Source organism: Littorina saxatilis, linkage group LG3, assembly GCF_037325665.1.
Source record: "Littorina saxatilis isolate snail1 linkage group LG3, US_GU_Lsax_2.0, whole genome shotgun sequence".
NCBI lineage: Eukaryota > Metazoa > Mollusca > Gastropoda > Littorinimorpha > Littorinidae > Littorina > Littorina saxatilis.
Genome location: NC_090247.1, coordinates 63,801,632 through 63,809,131, shown reverse-complemented (window position 1 = coordinate 63,809,131; position 7,500 = coordinate 63,801,632). Strand labels below are relative to the sequence as shown.

Genomic DNA, 7,500 nt, shown 5'->3' with positions numbered 1-7,500 from the left:
TGTGGGTTTTTTTATGGGTGGCACGCCCAGACTGCAAGATTTAACATTCTAAGCGTTCACTCTCCGTCTCAATGTCTTTGGAAGAAAACACGACTTAGCTCATCTTACATAAACAACGACCTCGACTCGTATAGCAGAATATTGAGGTACGCCGCACCATAAACTCCGTGTAACAATGTCTTGACCGTGTAAGCCCTTGTTGTCGCAGTACTGGAGGCGTAAGCCCAATGTTTGCACCGACTTACACCTCTACAAGCTAACGCCAATTCCCCCCTTTATCTGACGAACCTTGGGGGGGTATGTACAAGCGTTGGGTACAAGTGCAATGAAGCGATGGGTTGAACAACAGCACGAGGGACCATCGCGGTTACCCCCCGGCCGAGCGAAGCGTACAAGTCATCTTGGGGGCGGGGAAGTAGCTCAGTTGGTAGCGCGCTGGCTTTGTAGCCAGTTGGTCGCTATCAGCGTGAGTTCGAACCGCACGTTCGGCGAGAGATTTATTTCTCGGAGTCAACTGTGCGCAGACTCTCTTCGGTGTCCGAACACCCCCGTGTGCACACATGCGCACGAAAAAGATCCCAAGTTCACAGCGAAAGTCTCAGGGCTTGGAAAACATGAAGACACGCATGCACCATCTCTCGTCTCTGATTATCATGATCGTATTTCGATACTTTGACGACATAAACCCAATGCTGGTGTGTCGAAGAAGACAGCCACAGGCTTGTTCGAGTCAAAGTATCACACCATACCTTCAGCATATTACCAATACCTGTCCCAATTTAGGCCAACTGGTCTAAGAGGACATTAAACCCAAATAGTCAGTCAGTCAAGTCATCTTTACGTATCATTTTTACCTGGTACTTAAGGCTTGAGTTTAAAGTGGCATTGTTCGCTAGTACACTGTAGAAGTGTTTCTTTTAGCCAAAGCACCGGTAAGAACTTGTAAAGCACGTCAAACCAATTGATAGGACTCGCGCTAGAAAACAGTTATTCATTATTAGTATTAAGATATTGTGGAGTAAATCTGATATGGTTGTGTCGTAATGTTCGAAGTCTTCGGTGTTTGTCAGGGGCCCAAAGACTAAATAAAATGTAATGTCATCATGCCCATGGCGTTTGGGCACATACTTTTTTTCAACGACTTCATTTTCCGTTCTGGCTTAGAAATGATTTAGAAACGACGACTTTTGCTCGATTTTCGTTCTTTGCGCACAGAAAAGAATGGCATGCCTTCCATCAAATTGTAACCATGGTAACACTGAGAGACAACTGTCCAATACTACTCAACAGATCTACAAGCCATACATAGATAATTCTGCAAATACTTAAGGATAGCCGAATCTTCTTTTTCGTTCATGGGCTGACATTCCCACGGCTTTCACGTGTATAATAATTGCCGTTTTTACCCCGCCATTCAGGTTATGGCGCTTTCGGGGAAGGATAGCCGAATGAAAGATACCATGCCCCTTTAAGATCTCAAATTTGAGATCACACTCCAATACGACAAACTGTGGAGATGAAATCTTCCGCTATCTTAACATATAACACCTCGAGGTTTCACCAAGACAAATTGTTACGTCCAAGGTTGTAACTGTACTTGACTGACACAGACATACATCAGATTTTTTTCCGGAAACAACGTTACATATCCATTTACTCGATCTTAACTCGAGAAATTATACTGTCGAAGCGTTCGAACGGATGTAATGGCTCCCTGTAAACCTGTCGGAAGTGATCGCATCAAGGGTGATTACTCCCGGAGCAATGACACGGAAGGGAGTTTACTCTAGCGTGGGTGACACGCATTGTCGTTCGTAGTAAAATGTTACGTAGGCAGATCGCGTGAGAGCAAAGCAACGCGCATTTTTTTTCTTTTCCGTGGGGACCCCTTGGACTAGTTTCCACTTGTAAGCAGGTAGGGTACCGGAAACTGAGAGCATAAACATGGCCCACATGGTCAATGAAGCGACAGATGAGTAGGAGGGGGACATGCAGTTAAGTGTACCATGTAGTTGTTTTCGTTTTCGCCCACTGCGGCTTTAAAGTTTGTAAGCAGAATATATGAGAACAATATAGACTGAATTGTCCAGCCCTTGGAATTATTTCCTGTTCTCTGACTCGTCTGACTCCCCCCCCTCCCCCCTCTCTCTCTCTCTCTCTCTCTCTCTCTCTCTCTCTCTCTCTCTCTCTGTCTCTCTCTCTTTCTCTCTTTCTCTCTCTCTCTGTCTCTGTCTCTGTGTCTCTGTCTCTGTCTCTGTCTCTCTCTCTCTCTGTCTCTCTCTCTCTCTGTCTCTCTTTCTCTGTCTCTCTCTCTCTGTCTCTGTCTCTGTCTCTGTCTCTCTCTCTCTGTCTCTCTCTCTGTCTCTCTCTCTCTGTCACTATCTGTCTCTCTCTGTCTCTCTCTCTCTTTCTCTGTCTCTCTCTCTCTCTGTCTCTCTCTCTCTGTCTCTGTCTCTGTCTCTGTCTCTCTCTCTCTGTCTCTCTCTCTCTCTCTCATTTCATCACTGCGCACAAAAAAATAATGATTGCAACTCAAGTAATAGAAAATTGTTAATACATATAGGAACAAGAGACTGCAGGTGAGAAGAACAAGAACAAGATAACAATGAACGTGTACTCACCACAAACACAAACAATAAAAACACGAATAAGTTTTAATTCAAAAAACACACCTCGTATTCGTGTTTTTATTGTTCGTGTTTCTGGTGAGTACATTTTCATTTTTATCTTGTTAATACATATAGTATACAATATTGTTAACTAATAAAAAGAAACAGAAAGAAAGAACGAACGAAAGAGAGAGACACATAGACACAGAGAGACACAGAGGGACACACAGAGAGACGGAGAGAGACAGAGACAGAGGAAGTATGTACACTTTCTATGCCGCCAACGATATCCAAATCTCATCCAATCTCCTTCTTCATCTAAAAAATGATGAACAATTTAAAGGAATATTGTTTACGGATAAAAAATAAAAAAAGAACAGTAAGACACAACGAACAAAAAAAGAAAGAAAAAGAGTCTTCTTATTATTATTATTCTAGTTCATCGCACAAAAGACTCAGGTATGCGAGATTACGTCATCTCTCTATGCCAACACCTTTTTCTTTCAAAACATGTTTTCTTCCCTTGTTCCCCGTAGTGTGCCCGCACCTCACAGAAAAGCTGAAACACCCCCATAATCCAACACTCTCCTCCAAACAGGTAGAGGTGATGACGCCGTCCTATGACGTCATATGACGTAAGACGCCATGGCCCCAACGTGTCCATCTTGACGGCTTGACGGCTGCTTGTTTGTGGCAGTGCAACATACTGGCGAGGTGAGGAATTAGGTCTGTTAACTGTTAACACAGCGGTTTGATCGCTTTGTGAGCACGTGAAATACTGCTCAAAGACGGAGAAAATGGTCTCGGTTAACAGGTCAGGGGGTTGCGCTTCTCTTTGTTTCTTCTTTTTAACAGCTTGGAGTCCGAATAAAATAAAAGTGTTGTCGAAGGAGAAGGTAGCACACTAAGTTTTCGGCTTTTTTATATTTTTTTTTAAGATTATTTCTTTTCTTTTCTTTTTTCTTTTTTTCTCTCGAGTGGTTCAAGCAAAATGATGACAAAGGCGAGAAGTCCAGGTTGAAACCGTTGCTATTGTTTGTTTCGGTGTTTTTTTCCCAGTATGTTCGTTGGTTTACGAAATGCTGTCAAAGGCACAGGTTTGGTTCCCATCGTCATCTGTTTGTTTGTTTTCTATCATTGTTTGAAATCATATAAAATATTACAAAGAGAATAAATGGTCCAAGACTGTATTTACAAAAATAATAATGATAGGCTTGCAAAATACTCTTAAAAACCGGATAAAACAGCCTCGGTTAACTGGGTAGTATTGGATCTGCTTGTAGTTTCGCGCAGCAAAGGCGGATATAGAGAATTCTGAATACTATACATGGCTTGCCGTATCGTACCGGATTTACACACGTTGCTTTTTAATTATTGAACTGCGAGCGAAAGGGAGCTTTTCAATATTTGAAAAAGCAACGAGTGTAAATCTGGTACGACACAGCAAGCCATGTAGTATTCTGTTTATCCTTCATACTGTACTTACGTGTATTTTACTGAAAGTTCCCGCATGCAGTTAAGGCGTCAAAATTGAAGACGCTTCCTTTGGAACCTCGATCTCTTCCAAAGCCTCCTGCAATCTGCGACGTCGAAGCAAAAAAAGTCAATCTAGAAAGCATAGCATGGCGTGTACGTTCTAATATTTCTTCGAGGGCAAACAGCAGGAGCAAAAGTGTGTTCATAATGACGTATGTCTCGGTGACTCTGGCATCATTATCAGTGGAAAAGCAGGTCTCTGCCAGACTAGTTTGACACGACATCATTTACATAATATACACACGTGTGGTTTGAACGATATTGTTAACTTATGAGTGGTATCTCTCACGTATGTAGGATAAACAAAATTAATAATCTAAAAGAAAAAGAGAGTTTGATCTGTTTCCAGGCTTGCAAAACATTAACGTATCGGGAAATTAGTAACGGCGAATCCAGCAGTTAGACGGGTCGGCCGTTACTTTGTAAGCTGGCGGTGTTGACTTTAGAAATGACCCCCAGTATAGAAAAAAAACACCCAAACTGTCAATCCGTTTGTAAGCTTGCGGTGTCGACTTAGACAGGAATCCCCGGATAAAAAGACACCCAGACATGTCTGTTTGACACTTACCGGTATTTGACCGGTCAGCGACCTTATAGTGATTGTTAATCAATCACTGGGAACGGGAAACGCGATGACGTATTTGTGTCATTGACTGAGGAGCGTAGGCCCACGTAGGGTGATGCGGTGTTGTAGTGTTCCTGTTTGTGTGGAGTTTGTCGCCCCTTGAATGACGTGTGTTTGGTAAAGGGTGATGTCTCAGGGAGAGAGGCTGTGTGCGGGAGTGTTTGTGTTTTTGTTGTGGTGGCTGCTTTGCTTGTGTGTGGGGGGTGGGGGGTGTCTGTGTGTGTGTGTGTGTGTGTGTGCGCGTGTGTGTGTGCGTGTGTGTGTGTGTGTGTGTGTGTGTGTGTGTGTGTGTGTGTGTGTGTGTCTGTTAGTATGTTTTGAGTTGGTGTTTTTTGGAGGCGGTGGTGGGAGGGGGGGTCTCTGTATCTGTAGCTTCAGAAAAGACCCTTATTTTGGGAGGGGTGGAGGGAGAGAGAGAGAGAGAGAGAGAGAGAGAGAGAGAGAGAGAGAGAGAGAGAGAGAGGGGGGGTGATAGAGACTTGGAGAGAGAAACAGAGAGAGAGAGAGAGAGCGAGAGGGGGAGGGGGGTGAGAAAGAACACGAATTCAAAGAACTTGATTGCCTTTCGAACAGTCTGTCCTTCTTTTTCTTTTTTTATAACAATACACATGTAAACCAAATGACATACAGAAAATAGTGAGATCGACACACGGAAAGACAGGTAGACAAACAGAAAGAAGGTGCAGTAAAGACAGTGACAAAGACGGTCAAACAGACAGCAAGACAGACAGATAGAGAAACCCACAAAATGAACTTCAATCTCACAAAAATGTCGCAAGTATTACCACCGTTGTTCTTCGTCAAGCTCAAGACCCTGCCAGGCAAACCGCTATGTCGATTTACAGTGACAGACAGAGAGAAAGACAGAGAGACACTCCGACAGATAGTAACAAATTCAGCAACATAGACAGAGGGCAAGAATCATCTTTGGATCTGACGGAAATTACGCAAGGAATGCCGCCTCTGTATTACGTCACCCAAAAGACCCTGTCAGGCAAACCGATATGTCGATTTACAGTGACAGACAGACAGACAAACACCCAGACAGAAAGACAGACAGACACTCAGACAGATAGTAGCAAATTCAGCAACATAGACCAAGGGCAAGAATCATCTTTTGGATCTGACGGAAACTATGCAAGGAATGCCGCCTCTGTATTACGTCACCCAAAAGACCCTGTCAGACAAACCGCAATGTCGAATCACACCGAAACAGCGTCACCAAGTAAACAAGTCACGTTGAATCTCGGCATTTCACGCTAATAAAAGATCGGCGTCCGAGTCTGGGAATCCCTGTTATTTCGAATGATCTTTAAAACACCACACACACAGACACTTAAAAAAAAAAAAATCAAACGAATGAACGAAAAGTGGAACGGGAGAGTTACAGAAAGGGAGGGGGGGGAGAGAGGGAAGGGGGTGACCTAAGTACACTGAGATCAAAGGTTTCACATTATGCATACGAAAAGCTAGCAGAAAATGAAATCCCTGTATACTCTTGCACAACCGCTGTCGTTTAGTTCAGAATTACGATCCGGTTTTTTCCCTCTCATGCTTTACTGTCTTTCATAACGTATGTATACCAGGAGGTTTAAATATTTGAATCCGAAAGAAACAGACTTCCAAAAATGAAGAATCAAGAGCCAATTAACAACCACGAAATGGAAGTTTACGGAATGTCTAATCATAAACAAAATACAATTACAGACAGCCTCTTTTGTTGATCAATAATTCACCGTTCCATTATCTGCCCGTCCTTTTCTCTATGTGTTTATTTGTTTGTTTGTTTGTTATTTTGTATTTTGTTCGTTGTTCTTTTTTTGTTCCGAATATTTTGTGTATACCTATGTCGTCCTGTATTAGGAAAATAAATAACTCACACTTTCTTCTAGTTTGTCAGTTTTGTGTTCCTAATAAAATTCACACAATGTACACAAAAAGGGAATGCTCCTGCAAACAATTCCGTTCACGAGTTCTCGAAGTGGGATAGCAATCAATCCCTTTATTTACAATTTAAGCACTTTTTGCAAAAGATTTGTTATCGGCAAACCTGCCTTTTGTTTTGCACTTAAACGTGCCTAATGATGAATCAAAGGCTAGCCATGGGGTGTCGATCAAGAGGCACCAGGGACAGTTCAATATTTGCAGGGGTTCCCCTTCAGCGTGCATGTTAGATGTGTCGACATCGCAATGATGTCTCTGTAAATGGAGGGGGGGGGGGGGGATGGAGCATAGTTTGACCACAAGGGCAATGTCATTGTCAAGAGCTGGTTGTCGAACGTGTTCATCTTCGTGTTTCTGCTGCTTCGTCTGCTGATGGTGTTGATGTTTTTGTTGAGGGAGGGGGGGGGGGGTGACAAGACGGGCAATTTCATTGTCAAGAGCTGATAGCAGATCGAGATTATATCGTTATTTCTACTGCTGCTGCAGTTGCTGTTGTTGCTGTTTTTGTGAAGAAGGGGGCGGGGGTAGGGGAGAGCGATTAGGACAGATTGACGACAATGTCTACGTCAAGAGCTGGTTACTGAACGTGTTAATAGTGTAATGTCTGCTGCTGTTGTGACTGTTGTTATGAAGGTATCGACAACCACAGGTACTCCAAAATGAGAGAAATGGGGGAAGAATGCAAGCGCATTAAATCTTACATATCTTCTCATTGCATGGATTTCGGCTGAGAACTGTAAAACGCCAAGCATTCTTGTTTGTTATTAGTCTTGGTGTTAACCCTTC

At 43.1% G+C, this 7,500-nt stretch overlaps 1 protein-coding gene across 1 annotated transcript in view; it reads right to left on the bottom strand.

Moving 5' to 3' along the window:
• Positions 1-7,500, bottom strand: part of LOC138962921 (ras-related and estrogen-regulated growth inhibitor-like protein) — an 18,822-nt gene that overhangs the window by 5,788 nt on the left and 5,534 nt on the right. The window lies entirely within an intron of this gene.